Source organism: Piliocolobus tephrosceles, chromosome 18 (genome assembly GCF_002776525.5).
Source record: "Piliocolobus tephrosceles isolate RC106 chromosome 18, ASM277652v3, whole genome shotgun sequence".
NCBI classification, from domain to species: Eukaryota; Metazoa; Chordata; class Mammalia; order Primates; family Cercopithecidae; genus Piliocolobus; species Piliocolobus tephrosceles.
Window position 1 is genome coordinate 67,142,525 of NC_045451.1, and position 17,771 is coordinate 67,160,295.

Genomic DNA, 17,771 nt, shown 5'->3' on the forward strand with positions numbered 1-17,771 from the left:
TTTTTTTTTTTTTTTTTGAGACTGAGTCTCGCTCTGTTGCCCAGGCTAGAGTGTAGCTGTGCAATCTCGGCTCACTGTAACCTCCACCTCCTGGGCTGAAGCAATTCTCCTGCCTCAGCCTCCTGAGTAGCTGGGATCATAGGCGTGCCACACCAGGTAATTTTTGTATTTTTAGTAGAGACGGAGTTTCGCTGTGTTACCCAGGCTGGTCTTGAACTCCTGACCTCAGGGAATCCACCCTCCTCATCCCCTCAAAGTTCTGGGATTACAGGGGTGAGCCACCATGTCAAGGCTTGCCCAGTTTTCAAAGGTAAAGAAAATAAAAACAGGCCGGGCGCGGTGGCTCAAGCCTGTAATCCCAGCACTTTGGGAGGCCGAGACGGGCGGATCACGAGGTCAGGAGATCGAGACCATCCTGGCTAACACGGTGAAACCCCGTCTCTACTAAAAAATACAAAAAACTAGCCGGGTGAGGTGGCGGGTGCCTGTAGTCCCAGCTACCTGGGAGGCTGAGGCAGGAGAATGGTGTAAACCCGGGAGGCGGAGCTTGCAGTGAACTGAGATCCGGCCACTGCACTCCAGCCTGGGCGACAGAGTGAGACTCTGTCTCAAAAAAAAAAAAAAAGAAAAGAAAAGAAAAACAAAAGTGAGACCAAATGAACTCTGAATTTTTTTCTGTCTGCCTACTTCCCTTATTACTCTCCTTTAGACATCCAAATTGTTGGCCCTGGATTTAGATCTTAACCCATTTGCCACACAGCACCAAGTGAGTGTACCAGGTGTAACCAGATTAGAAAATCAAAGCCAGGAGTCAAATAGCTGCTCTTCTATGAACTGGGCTTTGATTGGCATCAGCACTAACCTACATCCATTCATACAGGCCTGGAATTGTGGCTATAATCTGGTCCTTGATTTGTATTTAGAAATAAATCATCATAACAGTAATAATGACCAAATACTATTTTTTATACGTTGTCACTCCGGGAAGTACTCACAGAAGAAGAAAGGCTGAAAATTAAGCAATGGCTCATAATTACAGAACCATTGACCCTTTGGGAGCTTGGAAGGTCCCAGTGTCAGGATCAGTGCTGGGGCTCCATGCTGCAGGGAAAATGAGATAAAAATGGTCCATTCGGCACCTCCAATAATGTACACCATCTGGTCAGGACTGAGAAGTCACCACAGAGGCTCTTGATGGCATACTCTAAGACTGCATGTGTTTGGGGGCGTGTGCCCATCTACAGACAGACTGGGAGTTCAAATTCAGGAGGGCTATCAGGCCTAGAGCCTAAGCAGAATATCAAAACCCATCATCACAGAAAAGGGGAAAAGCCCACATTTGCTAAGCTCCAAAACCATCTGCCTAGCACAGTGCCTAGCACATCTGGGTTCCTGACACACAACACAACTACACCAAGTTGTCGCCTTACAAATAACCTGTTTCCCCTAGGGCTCACACTGAGGAAATGATCCGAGCAAAGTTACCAGGTACACTGCTCCTCAGTCTTCCCCATCTCCAAAATTCACTCCACTTCTCATGCTAGAGATCAAAGGAGTAATCCTGGATTCTTCCCGTTTGCCTACCCTCTAACCCATCAGCAATCCTGTAAATTACACCTCCAAAATACTCAAGTCCCTCCACTTCTACCCACCTCCATGCCCCACTCCCCAGCCCAAGGTCACCTCCCTGACTCCCAACTGGACACCTGCAATGGCATCCTAACCAGTCTGAATAAACTGCACAGACCTCAACGAGGCCTTCCTGGGGCCTCTAGCCATTTCCCACTCAGGCCCTGCCCTCCTGCCTCAGGGTCTTCTCTCCTTCCTCCAGGGCACCAAGCTCTTTGCCTACAAACCACCTCAGGGGCTGCTCTCTGCCTGAACTTCCTTTTGCTTCCATTCCCCACCTGGCTAGCAGCTACTCATCCTCAGGCACCTTTTCTAGCCCGCAAATCTGCATTAGGCACTCATGTGGGTCTTTTTCAGGGTTAAAGTCTGTATTTACATATGTTTGGCTGATTAGTTGCTACCTGTCTCTCACCGGACTACAAGCTCCATGAAAGCACGTGTCATGTCTGCATAGTCACCCCCATACACACAGTACACAACTGACACAAAGTGGATACCCAAAAAAAATGCCTCACCCCTGCGTTCCTCAATTCACTCAAAAAAAAAAAAAAAAAAAAAAAAAAAAAAAGGACTGGAGCAATGCTGATTTAATCTAAAAAGCTCCTGTCATGATAATCTTAAAAGCTATCAGAATAGCTTGCTTACATACCAAAATGTACAAGTGTTGTACTCTCTGTCCCTCTAGTTAAACACATTCTCTCTGGCTAGTTACAGTGAAAAGAAACGAGATGCATGCACTGTTGTTCATCTCCTGAGGTCCCCACCTGATACTTTTCAGACAGTTTATTAATCAATTATTAATTGTGGCAGCAACCACACTTTTATCATTTCACATCCATCTTCAGGAGGGATACAAAAGCATTGTCAGAGCTTGCCTCATTACTTCCAGCCTCATTAAGAGAATGTTTCCCATATGCGCTCAAATCAACACAAAATGAAGAAGGTTCACCAGGTGACACTGAGCAGGGCCCCCACTACTGCGACATCATCCCCAAAAGGGATACATAGGTCAAGGGAACAGAGCTGTGACAGCTCTGATGGGTTCAGAGTTAAGGTTTCACTTTTCCATTGCTACCGTGGAAAAAATCGTTTGTATTTGCAAAATAAAATACAGATAATTATCCTAAAGCACTATCCTTTAAAAAATTCATGCAAATGCTTAAGACAAAGATTATATGTGTATGAGTGAACTGAAAAGCTTCATTTCCCCCAAGCATCTTCTAATTTCATCGTTCTGCTTTATTTTGCTTAAGTACAAGATGCCGATATTTATACTGCTTGCTTTTATCCACTGTAGTAAATAGTGCATTGTTTTTTTTTTTTTTTTTTTTTTTTTATGGACCTAAATAGTTTTCTTCAATTGGAGGTATGTTTCTATAATAAACTGTCCTCAAAATATTGTTGCCAATGCTACAAGATGGAAATGTTTTGTAAAGTGTAAAATGCTATTCGAATGAAAGGAGGACATCTGTATTCCTCAAACAAAAGCAAAACATTTACCCACAGCTTGCACTGATGTGTTACCACTGATATCACCTCTTTTTAGCCAAGTTCAACTACATCTTCTCAGCTCCTATTTTTTTATTGGCAACTGACGAGACTTACCATGCCATTCCCTGCCTTCCCTCCCTTATTTCTCCACTGGCTTCCCTGTGACTGAGACACCTGGTTTTCCTCCCCCTCAGACTACTTCTTAGTTTCTCTCACTGACTCCTTTCCTGGGCATGGACCATAGTCCTGGAACTGTTCTTTTCTCTCAGTGCTAGTTTATTCACCCTAAGACATGCTTCTTAGGATCACCCCTATAGTCGCTGAGTATTTCCTAACTGGCTTTCCCCTGATCCAACATCAGAGTTTCTCTCTCCAATGAAAAGCCATTTCAGGGTTTTCAATGGTTTTCTGCTGTTTAAGGATAAGCCAAAGAATATGTTTAGTTTTTCGCAATGCAAAACCATTTTGCTTTTATCAAAATATATTTTCTATAATATATTAATACATGATATAAGCATTCCTAAAATAATATTTTAGTAATTTGATAAATGCTTTGTTTTAACTTTTATTTTCAGTTAGGTTACATGTGCAGGTTGGTTACATAGGTAAACTCATTTCATGGGGGTTTGTTGTACAGATTATTTCATCACCCAGGTATTAAGCCTCGTATCCATTAGTTACTCTTCCTGATCCTCTCCCTCCTCCCACCCTTTGATAAGCCCCAGTGTGTGGTGTTCCCCTTCATGTGTCCATGTGTGTTCATCATTTGGTTCCCACTTGTGAGAACATGCAGTATTTGGTTTTCTCAATCCAATGTTGTACAAACGGAATTTATCCTTTCCACCCTGCCTCCAGCCCACCAAACCTACCTTTCCTGCTCACTCGCCCACTTCACCAGCAGCAGCATTCTTCCTTAAGTAAAATAATTAACTGAAAGAACGAACACTTATCTAATGGTGATTTTCAAACCTTCCCTCAGCTCTCTGGAGAATGGAAACCTTGACCCACTTGAAGGAGTGATGGAGGAAGGAGGGGTTAAGGCTTCTGCTTCCTTGGTCAGACTGGGTGCTGGCGCTTCCTACACAATCTCCTGGAAGTGGCTTTCAGGTCAGCCTGTTCTTCATAAGAAGAATTCCAGGGCTTTCCATCTGCAAATCTTCCTTCACAGTCAGCCTGATCTCCCTCACTGCTGCTTTTTATCACCTTCTGCCTCTGCTCAGCAGTTGTCTGCTCATATATGGATTCAGTCCTAGGAGTATTTGTTGAGCATGCACTTACCCACGTGTCAAGTCCCATGCCAAGCAAAGGAGGCTTATTACCACCAAAGTGGAATAAGAAGTGTAGTTTAAGATAAAACCACACAGGTACTGCAGTGAAGTTACACAGATGATACAGAGCACCGAAGATTCTTATGATGAACTTTAAAATATGCAAATTTACTTCTCTTTAAAGTGAAAGTTAAGTGAGTTTCCATCCCTACAAAAAAAAAATTAGGTAATTAGCCAGGCATGGTGGTGCACAGTTATCGTCCCAGTCCATAGGCTGAGGTGGGATCCTTTGAGCCCAGGAGGTCAAGGCTGCAGTGAGCCATGATGGTACTACTGCACTTCAGCCTGGGTGACACAGTGAGACCCCATCTCTAAAAAATAAAAATAAATTTTTTAAAAAGCGAAAGTTAACACAGTTCCTTCACTTTCCTTACCTCTGTCTTCACCAGATCACCTTCCCACCAATACCCTTTCTTTGGAAATGGAGTGAGAGCACACTGCAGAGGTTAACCAAGCTTAATATTTCTTGTGACCCCAATATTGTGCAGCAAGTGCTAAGTGATTCTGCAGTCAAGGGTTACATGCATCACATCCTCAATGTGGCCTCACATCTAAGAGCATAATTAATAGCAGTTTTATGTTCATCTTCCTTCCTACTCAACCATTACACACCAAGTCAGTGCAGTCAAATCCAATCCCTTTGGATACTCCAAGAAAAAAACCTCTCCTCTTCCAACCATTTCTCCTAATTCTGTAGTAACTTAAGGAATTACTGAAGTTGTCCGTTTCAGCATCTTTCGAAGAGCTAAATGCATTCCAAGTTTTTCATATTACCAAGCACCAAAAACAACTCTACCGTACCCACCACCTGTTTGTCACTTTAACCTTTTTAGGTGACAGAGATTAGAAAACAGAAGAGCCACACTACACTTATTTCAGCCAAGGACTGAAACTGGAGCCTGCCACAACCATCTTCTAGAACACCTCCAACACAGGGTTCCAGAAGATGGGCCACTAGCAAGTCATAGTGGAGTCCAAACAAGCATGAAATGAGAGGGAGTCTTCAGCATGGGAATGGCCAGGTGGGTCGTGGTGACCAGCTGCCTTCCTCTGGCTGTTAAGTACAACAGTCTTAACAGTAACAATGACCAGGCCTTCCCTTTATTTAGTTCCACCTCGGGGCATTGGCGCATTCAGAATGTCCCTCTAAAGGCATATGTAAAATAAAGCACACTTCGCACTTTAACCAGTGACTAAGGGAGATCAGAGGCAGGGGACAAAACCCACCAGTTTTCCACCTCATGAAAACGCTCTCACCAATCCCGCAGGTAACTGCGGCGCTGGCCCAGGTGTGCCCAGCTCGACTCGCGTCCACCTGGGACCAAGCTGGCCCAAGAAGACCCGGAGAGCAGGCGAGGGCGACTGTGGCCGGGGCGCCCCCCGCAGTTCCAGGCGGTGGCAGGAGCCTGGGAGCCGCCGTCCCAGGCTGGCCAGGCGCCCGCCCGCCCTGCGCGCACTCCCTGGGCTCCCGCTCCCGAGGCTGGGCAGAACTCGCAGAGGAGGACAAGGGCAGAAAGCGGGCGGAGGGATGTAGCACTTGTCTGTCCGGGTACACGACGCTTGTCGGCTGAGGGGGACATGCGGGCAGACGGGGACCGTCAGCCCCCAGAGGAAACAAAAGCCAAATGCCCACCGCCGGGCGCTCCGTGGCTGGAGGACTGGCTAGGGCCCCTCGGGAGTCCCGTCCCGTCCCTCCCCGCCGGCTCCGGGCTGCGCTGGCTCTAGGGCGCCCAGGTAGCCGCGCCTGGCACCCTGACCCTGCCCTCGCGGCTGCTCGAGGCGCGGGGCTCTGCGGCGGCCGCGCCCGTCCAAAGTAGGCGACAAGTAAGGCAGCGCCTCTCGCGGGGAGCCCGGCGCGCGCCCTGGCTGCGAAAGAGAAACAGAAAGAGCCTGGCCCGGGACTGGGGCTATCCCCAACAGCCACCGCCCCCACCGGCCCGGCCCGGCCCGGCCCTCACCGCGGGAGTCGCGCAGGCCCCTCCACCCGCCCGAGGACTGGGGCCACCCTGCACGGCGGCGGCCGTGGGCACCCACGCGGGCTCGCGACATGCCACGCGGGCGGCGGCGTCCTTCTTACCCCCAGCGGAGCGGCGCCTGCCCGCAACGCCAACCGGGTGACAGGCGGGGGGCGAGTCGGAGCGCGAGGTTCCGCCAGCCCAGGCTGCGGCGCCGCTGCCCGGCGGTGCCTGGCGGGAGGGGCGCGAGGGTGCACGCGCGGGGTGGGGGCGCGGGAGCCGCCCCCTGCCCGCCCCGCGCGCATGCTCCCGCCGCACCTGCCTCGCTCCGGGTTCCACTCCCCGGGGAACCGGGTGGCGCTGGGCCCGCCGAGGTCGGGGCTTTCCCGTGGGAGGGAGGTGGCTGTGGCTGGATTTTTAGATGCGTCCTCCTCTGTATTTGCTCCCTTGGAAGGATTCCCCCAAATCTTGTCTACTTCCTGCCTGCCAGCCTGCTTCCTCGCAGAGATGTCCCAGTAGCTCTCCTATGCTTCATCCCAGCTCTTGGGGTTCACCGTCTGAAGGCTGTCTCCTCCGGATCCCTCTCCGTCCGGCTGCTCGCTCCAATTTTGCAACCTCCCCCATTCCCCTTTCCCGCTCTTGACTTTGCTACTCACAGGTACCTGGATACCATTTCCAAATAAAACAATACTCTTTCCAAGTGGCAAGAAGTGTTTACTGACCCTGTTCTAACTGCTTAGAATTGAGCAGGAAACAGGAGCTGGGCAGATCCTGCCCTCATGGAACTTATGGCCTTACTGGCCAACTTTGGTCCTTCTCAAAGCATTGTCGCCCGGTTTGGGAGGGCTGTATTAAATCATTTATTTTGGCTTACAAATAAAGGTAGCTGGCAATTGAAGACTATATGTTGTGACTTTTGAATGAAATGTTCTTTCATAGGATGCCTTGTGTATAGACCCTAGTATGCAAATAATAGCTAGTAGGTACAAAATAAGTATTAGTTTGTTGCTTTCAGCAAGAAATTGAATAATTTAGCAGGATTAACAATGATACCATCCAAAATGATCTTTTTGGTTTGTCATGGGCTACCATAAACTGAGAATGAAAACTTGCTTTTTAGGTGAGACTGGGCATTGTAGAAACATAATTTCGTGTTCTTACTGAAAAGAGAAATATAAACCCCATTGCTAATGACGTTTTTAAACTAGGAACAATGATCATAGAAATTTGTAAGTGCAAACACACACGATTTGTGTTCTGTGCTCTAGTCAGTTAAGAAAAATATATTAGCCAGGTATGGTGGCTCACATCTATAATCCCAGCACCTTAGGAGGCCAAAGAGGGCAGATCACTTGAGCTCAAGAGTTCGAGACCAGCCTGGCCAACATGGTGAAACCCTGTCTCTACTAAAAATACGAAAATTAGCCGGGTGTGGTGGTGGGCGCCTGTAATCTCAGCTACTCAGGAGGCTGAGACACGAGAATCGCTTGAACCTCGGAGGTGGAGGCTCCAGTGAGCTGAGATAGTACCTCTGCACGCCAGCCTGGGCAACAGAGCGAAACTCCATCTCATAAAAAAAAAAAAAAAAAAAAAAAAAAGAAAGAAAGAAAGAAAAAGAAAAGAAAAGAAAAAGATATTAGAGACAGAGAAAAAGAAAGAAGTAGAAGACCTCAGTAGCGAGAGGAAAACATTTGAAACACAGTTCCAGCCCATTTGAACATTGTACTAAGGACTTAGAGAGTTGCATTTCTGTGACAACGGGCACTCCTGCAGGTACAACCTTTGGCTGGATACTTGCTCACCAGATTGGATGAAATTAGAATGGGACTCAGCAGGTGAGAGTTCCACTCCCTGCTACTCACAGAAACACAGATACCATTTTTGGTGAAGGACAAAGTGCTTCAATTATTGCAGTGTATCCCCAGTCCATCCCAGAGGTGTTTATTTATCACTGGAGATTCTAGGTATTAGTAATAGAGATATCAAAATGTCCCCAGCACAGAAAGAGTTAAGTGCACTTCTGGTTACACTAACCCTTCAGAGGACTGTGTATTGATGTTATGATATATGAAATCAAAAAGAAAGCTGGATTGAAATTCAAATAAAGTGAATTTACATCAGCTTATCTTCACTTCTTGGGGGGAAACAATTATTTTTATAATATGTTTATTGATTATATTTGGTTTCAGTTTATGAAAGCAGAAACACTGTTTTCAGAGGCTGGGTTTAAATAAGAGAAAGGATACACCAATGAAACAAGTTGAAGCAGGCGGGAAGCCTCATCTACAGCTACTTAAATGTAAGTGCATAGGTGCAGAGTGCTGACAACATATGATTCTGTTCAGAGAAGCTGACATCTGTCTTAAACTACACTGTTATTCAAATTTTATGGAAATACAAGCAGGAACACATTAGTACACTTCTTACAAAATTTTTGAAAAGCTGTTGTAGTAAATCCCTTTTATTAGAACAGCTGCAGGTTAAATTAAATAGCCATGTTGTTGATTTTTATAACTTTACCAGTGATCTATCGTGAGCAAAGGGGTTTATAACATTGGTAGTTACTAGGCATTTTACTTTTGTAATTCAGTTGAATCCAACCAACTCTAAATGCAAAGTTGGCCAGATAGACAAGGATGGTTTATTGTTAGGATAGAAATTGCTGATGGCATGATACAGAGAATCCCTTTCTGGAGGTCATGAAAACATAACAGGCACAGCAGTCCTATAACGTGTCTATCTATTGTCAATGAAAATGAAACCTTCCACCTGCTGAGATAGTGACTGGTTTTATTCAAGGAACTATCCATTTTTAAATTTTTGCTAAGTTTGTTTATATTTTTCTGGTTGGTTGTGTATGTTTCTTTTCTTTCCTTTTCTTTTTTGAGACAGGATCTTGCTCTGTCACCCAGGCTAGAGTGCAGTGGTATGATTATGGCTCACTGCAGCCCCTACCTCCCAGGCTCAACTGATCCTCCCACCTCAGCCTCCAAAGAAGCTGGGACCACAGGCATGTGCTACCACTCTGGCTAATTTTTTAAATTTTTTTGTAGAGATGGAGGTCTCACTATATTGCCTAGGCTGGTCCCAAACTACTGGGGTCAAGCAATCCTCCCACCTTAACCTCCCAAAGTGCTGGCATTACAGGCATGAGCCACAAGGCCTGGCCTATATTTCTTTTCTAAGTAGGATTAAATTACATTGCTTTATTATTTGGTCAATAGCAGGATTGGCTCTTGATAGCGATGTGGGCTTTTTTGTGTTTTTATGAGACAAGGTCTCGCTCTGTCACCCAGGCTGAAGTGCAGTGGTACAAGCACAGCTTACTGCAGCCTTGACCTCTGGGCTCAGGTGATCCCCCTGCCTCAGCCTCCTGGGTAGCTGGGACCACAGGTGTGCAGCACTATGCCTGGCTAAGTTTTAAATTATTTGTAGAGATGGGGTTTAATATATTTTTAAAACTTGAGATTTTTTTCTTAGCATATACTTTGAATGTGATCATTTGGAAAAATTTAACACAGAGTGAATTATTTTATGTGCTTTGGTATAACTGAGGAGAAGTTATCTTAACAAAATTCTACACTTGCTTGGACAAGCAAATTGTCCACAGCAACTAAAAATATTTCTTTAGTTGCTGTCTTCAACAACTACTATCTTCAAGTTTGTTTTCATGTTAATAATTTTCTGTTACAGTTGTGTTTTCCTACATGGGTGGTCCATTATTAAGCTTCCTTTAATGGATTGAGCTATAAATAATTGCATAACGTACTATTTAAATGTAAATATTGGTTCAGAAAGAACTGTAAATTATATTGAATAATTAAAAATAATTTTATTTATTTATTTACTTTGGTAGAGATAGAGTCTCACGGTTTTGCCCAAGCTGGTCTTGAAATCCTGGCCTCAAGCCACCCTCCTGCCTTGGCCTCCCAAAGTATGAGATTACAGACATAAGCCACCATGCCTAGTCTAAAACCTATTTTAAATAAATGATATCATAAAGCTTTATAAATAAGATAATATGCACATTATCCTATTTTGAACAAATGACTTAAAATCTATACAGAAATCTACTTACTTGCACATTTGTGCTTCCTTTTAGTTGAACAAAGTTATCAAAAAGTAACTTTAAAATACTGCCTTCAGGTATATTTCTTTGAATTTTTAAAAATCTAACATAGGCATAATATTTCTGATGATAGTACAGTCTGTATAAACTGAACAAGATAAGAATCCTCTTGTTAATAAAAAAAAAACTTCACTTCCCACTACAACCAATACCGAATAAGCTAATGGGATTTAAAGAAAGGCATGAAAATTCCAGAAGGAAAGATAGCAGTCTGTTTAATCCTATTTTCATAGTTATTGATGGTACAACCATGCTATCTCTGAAGTGAAAGATCTAGAAGAAGAAAAACTGAAAATTCGATGATAGGAATTCTTGAATAGCAATATGCCCCCATTAACTGTAGCTAGACATAAATTCTCTTAAAAATAGCAGGGGATGTAATACAGACATACCTTGGAAATATTACCAGTCTGATTCCAGACCACCACAATAAAATGAATATAACATGAAGTAAGTCACGCAAATTTTTTGGTTTCCCAATATATATAAAAGTGGAGTTTATACTATAGTCTATTAAGTATGCAATAGTATTGTCTAAAAATGTACATATCTTTATTTTAAAATACTTTACTGATACAAAATGCTAATGATCATCTGAGCCTTCAGCAAGTCATAATCTCTTTGCCAATGGAAAGTCTTGTCTTGATGTTGATGACTGCTGACTGATTGAGCTGGTGCTTGCTGAAGGCTGGGGTGGCTGTGGTAATTTCTGAAAATAAGACAACAATGAAGTTTACTGCATCAATTGACTCTTCCTTTCACAAAAGATTTGTCTGTTGTTATGTGATGCTGTTTGATAGCAATTTACCCAAAGTAAACCTTCTTTTAAAATTGGAGTTAATTCTCTCAATCAATGTCAATGATTTATGAGCTACACTTATATAATATTCTAAATCATTTGTATTCATTTCAAGGTTCACAGCATCTTCACCAGAAGTAGATTCCATCTCAAGAAACCACTTTATTTATTTATTGTTTAGAAGGGGCTCTTCATCCACTCAAGTTTTGCTTTTGTTTATTTTTTGAGACAGGGTCCTGCTCTGTTGCCCAGGCTGTAGTGCAGTACCACAAACACAGCTCACTGCAGCCTCGACCTCCTGGGCTCAAGCAATCCTCCCACCTCAGCCTCCTGAGCCTGCTGAGTAGCTGGAACTACAGGCAAATGCAACCACGCCCATCTTTTTTTTTTTTTTTTTTTTTAAGTAGAGGTGAGTCTCAAACTCTTGGGCTCAACCGAGACTTCTGCCTCTGCCTCCCAAAGTGCTAGGATTATAAGTGTGAGCCACAATGCCTGACCAATTCAGGTTTTGTCATGAGATTGCAACAATTCAGTCACATCTTCTGGCTCCACTTCTAATTCTAGTTTTCTTGCTATTTCCACCATATCGGTAGTGACTTCTTCCACTGAAGCCTTGAATAGCTCAAGTCATCCATGAGGATTGGAATTAAGTTCTTCCAAACTCCTGTTAATGTTGATACTTTGACCTCCTCTCAAATTCATCATGAGAGTTAGAATAAACTTCTTGCAAACTCCTGTTAGTGTTAATATTTTGACCTCCTCCCATGAATCACAAATGTTCTTAATGGTACCAAAAATGGCAAATCCTTTCCAGAAGGTTTTCAATTTACTTTGCCCTGATTCATCAGAAGAATCACTATCTATGGCAGCTACAGCCTTAGGAAATATATTTCTTAAATAAATAAAAAGACTCAAAAGTCAAAATTACTCTTTGATCCATGGACTGCAGAATGAATGTTGTGTTTTCAGGCATGAAAACAACATTCATCTCTTTGTACATCTCCATATGGCTCTGTTAATAAGCAGTAATATTTTGAAAGGAATTTTTTTTTCTGAGTAATCGGTCTCAACAATGGACTTAAAATATTCAGTAAACCATGCTGTAAACAGAAGTGCTGTCATCCAAGGTTGGTGTCCCATTTATAGAGAACAGGCAGAGTAGATTTAGCATAATCCTTAGAGGCCCCAGGATTTTTCCAAATGATAAGTGAACATTGGCTTCAACTTAAAGTCACCAGCTGCATTAGCCTTGACCAAGAAAGTCAGCCTGTCCCTTGAAGCTTTGAAGCCAGGTATTGACTTCTCCTCTCCAGCTATGACAGTTCTAGACGGCATGTTCTTCTAATAGAAGGCTGTTTCTTCTACATGGAAAAATCTGTGGTTTGCTGTGGCCACTTTCACTAACGATCTCAGCTAGATCATCTGAATAACCTGCTGCAGCTTCTGCATCAGCACTTGCTGTTTCACCTTGCACTTTTATGTTATGGAGACAGCGTCTTTCCTTAAACTTCATGACCCAACCTCTGCTAGCTCCAAACTTTTCTTCTGCAGCTTCCCCACCTCTCTCAGCCTTCATAGAATTGAAGAGAGTTAGGGCCTTACTCTGGATTAGGTTTTGGCTTAAGGGAATGTTGTAGCTGGTTTGATCTTCTATCCAGACCACTCAAACTTTCTCCGTATCAGCAATAAGACTGTTCTGCTTTCTTGACAGTCACGTGTTTACTGGAGTGGCAGTTTAATATCCTTCAAAAACTTTTTCTGTGTATTCACAACTTGGCTAATTGGCATGAGACGCCTAGCTTTCTATCTATTTCAGCTCTCAATATGCCTTCCTCAATAAGCTTAATCCTTTCTAGTTTTTTATTTGAACTGACAGACTCAGGACTTTTCTTTTCACTTGAACACTTAGAGATCATTGCAGATTACCAGTTGGCCTAATTTCAATATTGCTGTGTCTCAGGGAATAGGGAGGTCCAAGGAGAAGGAGAGAGGTAGGGGAAATGGCTGGTCAGGGGAACAGTCAGAACACACACAACATTTATTAAGTTTGTCATTTTGTATGGGCTTGGTTCCTGGCAACCCAAAACAATTACAATTGTAACATCAAAGATCACTGGTTACAGATCATCCTAAAAGATATAATAATAATAATAATAATAATAATAATAATAATCAAGTTTGAAATATTACCAAAATGTGACACAGAGACAGGAAGTGATCACCCGCTTTTGGAAAAATGGTGCTCATAGATTTGCTTGATCCAAGATTACCCCACACCTTCATTTGTAAAACATGCAGTATCTGCAAAGCACAGTACAGTGAAATGCAATAAAATGGGGTCCACCTGTATATAGAGTGCATGCCAGGAGTCAGGAAAGGTGGCTGCTATTTCTATCTCTGTCCTTGAGCCATCATGGAAAGAAACCAGCTGGCTCCACGGGATGTGTCTCAGGGCATAGCACTTAAGGGATCACCAAGTTCAGGGTGTAGGTTTAATTCTCAGCATTGTAGGTCCAGAAATGTAACTTTGTTAATCCTCCAAAAAGGGATCAGTCTAAGGAAACGAGCTGAAAACAAGAAGCCTAACTATACTGACAGACGTGAATGGGCAGAAGATAAGTGTTTTCTGGTCAGCACATTCCCACCAGTATAGTGTACAAAAGAAGGCAAATTATGTTAAAAGATTTCAAGTGACCATGAAATCAGAACAAGGAGAGCTGGCTGCTCTTAATGGCTGGTGTCAACAAGGAACAACTTGTCTGGTACAATGATTACAGAGGGATGTCTCCAGCCAAGAGACTCAAGGGCTGTGTCAGCTGAATATTACACTATTCATGGCGCTCCGGTGTTCTTTTGCATTCTAAGCTTTAGATATTCCCTAGTCACCAACTTGATTGGATTGAGGTGTTTTTTTTAAACTCCATCAGCAATATCAAACCATCTCTTGGAAAGAACTACTTCTGCAGAATGATAAGCTCTCCTGTGTTTTATTTTTGGCTTTCTCAGAGGATGGCTTTTTCTTTACTTTTTCTTGAACCAATCTCAAAAATCCAAAAGCATCTGACTGTCATCACTTATGTACTAATTGCCTAAATCCAAACTTCTTCAAATTGTTTTCATTTAAAATGTTCCCCTTTTTGTTAAACCTTTAATCAAAGTAAAAAAGACTAGTATTTTTGCTTAGCGTGTTACCTTAATATCTCATATTTCATCAAAAAATACTGTCCAATTTTTCCAGACTGAATATGCATTTGTTCTTTTTCATGTTGATGCCCAAAATGCAAAGTCTTATAAAACTCATTTCTAATTTTAGAAATGTGAGTTGATCTAAAACTGCTAGCATGACATTTCCATGAAAAAGTAGAAAGGCTTTATCCATCTTCATAAAGATATAGGTTGTGTTTCTCTAGATATTCAGATTACCCATACACAGAGAGAGTGCTGTATTATACACTTGCGTTGAACTTAAATACTTCAGATTCCCCTGTTTCTGGATTGAATACAACCAATTCCTTTATATTATTGAGCTATTAATATTACCCTGAAAATAGGGTATATTATATTACATACATAAATATATACAGTCATGCACTGCATAATGATGTTTCAGTCAATGACAAACTGTGCGTAGGACAGTGGTCCCGGAAGATTATAATGGAGCTAAGAATTGCTTATTTCTAGTGACTTTGTAGCCATAATGTAGCATACAACGAATTACTCAAGTGTTTGTAGTGCTGGTGTAAACAAATGCACTGCACTGGCAGTTGTATATAACAGATACAAATCATGTACAGTACATAATACTTGACAATAATACACAAATATGTTACTGGTTTATGTACTTAGTATACTATACTTTTTATTGTTTTAGAGCACACATTTGCTTATTGAAAAAAAAAAGAGTTAACTATAAAACAGCCTCAGGCAGCTCCTTCAGGAGGGATTCCAGAAGGAGGCATTGTTATCCTAGGAGATGACAGTTCTATGCATGTTATTGCCCCTGAAGATGTTCCAGTGGGACAAGGTGTGGAAGTGTAAGACAGTGATGTTGGTGACCCTGATCTGTGTCACACTGGTGACCCTAATGTGTGTGTTTTTGTCTTTGTTTTCACAAAAACATTTAAAAAGTTTTTTAAAAAATAAAATAAAATAAAAGGACCAGGAGTCACACCTCTAATCCCAGCACTTTGGGAAATGAGGCCAAGGAGGGAGGATCACTTGAGAGAGGATCACTTAAGGCCAGGAGTTCGAGACCAGCCTGGCCAACATAGGACCCTGTATCTACCAAAAGTAAAAATAAAAATTACTTGGATGCGGTGACACACACCTGTAGTCCCAGCTGCTCAGTAGGCTCAGGCAGGAGGCTCTCTTGAGCCCAGGAGTGTGAGGCTGCAGTAAGCCAGGATTGCACCACTGTACTCTTCTTGTCTAGGCAACAGAGCAAGACCTTGTCTCCCAAAACATAAAAAATTAAATTAAATTAAATTTTTAAAAGAGTTTAAATAGAGGAAAGATGACAGAACAAGTATATAAAGAAATAAAACGTTTTTGCACAACTGTACAACATGTGTTTCAAGCTAAGTGTTATAACAAAAGAGTCAAGAAGTTATAAAACCTGTTTATCAAGTAAAAAAGTTATAGTAAGCTGAAGTCAATTGATTATTGAAGAAAGAAAAATATTTTTTATAAATGAGTGTAGCCTAAATGTACAGTGTTTATAAATTAGTGTAGCCTACACGTACAGTGTTTATAAAGTCCACAGGGGCAAACAGGACGGTCCATTCACTCACTGCTCACTCACTGGCTCACGCAGAGCAACTGCCAGTCCTATGGATCCATACACCGTCAGTGCGGTACCATTTTTAATCTTTCATACCATATTTTTACTGTAGTTTTTCCATGCTTACATACACAAATGTTTGCCATTGTTTTCGATTTCCTACAGTTGTCAGTACAATCACATGCTGTACGGGTTTGTAATCTAGGAGTAACAGGCCACACCACATAGCCTAGGTGTGCAGTAGGCTCTACCATCTGGGATCGTGTATGTCTAATCTGTGATGTTTGCACCAGGACCGAATTGCCTAAGGACCCATTATTAATGGATGCATGACAGTCTCGTGTTAGAATAAGAAATATATTTGTCTTTGGTTTCTGTCACAGAGCACCTGAAGCTCTCAGAATCTCTGGAGTGATAGGAGAGTCTTTTGTATTTATAAGGAGCCCCCCTCCCCCCACCTTCCTGAAACTCCTGCACTCAGGACTCTCCTGGACCTCATCCTCTACTCCTCTCCATCTAGCGGTTCATTTGTTCCCTTTGTAATTAACGGGTAAATGTAATTAAAGTGGCTTCGTGAGTTCTGTTAGCCATTCTGGCCAATTATGGGAGCCTGAGGAAAGGGTCATGGGAACCCTGATTCATACTCATTAGGTCAGAAGTATGGAGGCCTGGGACTTGTGACTAGTGTCTGAGTGGAGGGCAGTCTTGTGGGACTGAACTCTTCAGCTGTGGGGTCTGCACCAGCTCCATGGAGTTAGTGCCAGAATCGAATTGTTGAACATCCAGTCGATGTGAGAGGAATCAGAGAATTGGTTGTTGGTGTTGGAAAACACCCAACTGTAATATCCCGGAATGGAACAAAACTCACCAATTTAATCTACTTGAGTCAAAAACAAAAAATGTAAGAGTAAGAAAGTTGTTCTTAGCTTTTCAACCTTGTGTTTCAGCACTAAACTGCTGAGCTCCTTGAGATCTCCTTAAGAAACCTCTGTTGATATTTCTGTCATTTCCTTTGTCACCCAAAAAACCACCAGGATGGCTAGATAGTAGAAAGGAGTACTGTAATGGTGATATTGGTTTGCAAGCTGAGAAGCGAAAGTCTCCACCTTGGAAGGTGGTCTCTCTCCCAAGAGGAGAAGGACAAGTTGGATTTTATGCCTCACAGGGCTGGTGTCACACAGATTTAGCAGGTTTGGAGGGAAGCTGTGCGTACTTATGAGGGGAGCCATACACACATGCAATGGTAAACATATATGTAACACACACCCCATGTTCACTTTGGGGGCAGAGTTTCAGTATTAAAATGAGGTGGAATTTGGTTCTGTGTCAAAGGTAAACTAGGGGACACAATGACAGCTTGTGTGCAGCCTCTATACACTGCCTGAAACTGGTGTGGGGTCTGTAACAGTTTATCAGGAGCATGTAGGAAGGCCGGTCCTCTGTCCCAACAGAGTTGTGGTGACTAGTAAATCAGCCTGATGGCTCATATTGTTAGGGAGTTTATAAGAGTGTGATTTTTCTTATAGTTGTAAGAATTTAGAAATTGGCCAGGTCAGCTGGGCCTTTAAACTTAGGGCCCGTCTTACTTGATAAAGGCGTCTAAGATCACACTTTACTCTGTCTAAACAGAAAAGAAAAATAAAAAGTCCACATGTCTTTG

The 17,771-nt window shown here is 42.7% G+C and overlaps 1 protein-coding gene across 1 annotated transcript in view; it reads right to left on the reverse strand.

Moving 5' to 3' along the window:
* L3MBTL4 (L3MBTL histone methyl-lysine binding protein 4) overlaps positions 1 to 6,635 on the reverse strand; it is a 417,980-nt gene extending 411,345 nt beyond the window's left edge. Inside the window, exon 1 of the mRNA XM_026456030.1 lies at positions 6,526 to 6,635. The gene's annotated coding sequence lies outside the window, so the exon portion shown is untranslated. The remainder of the gene's footprint in view (positions 1 to 6,525) is intronic.
* Between the last annotated feature and the right edge of the window lie 11,136 nt (positions 6,636 to 17,771).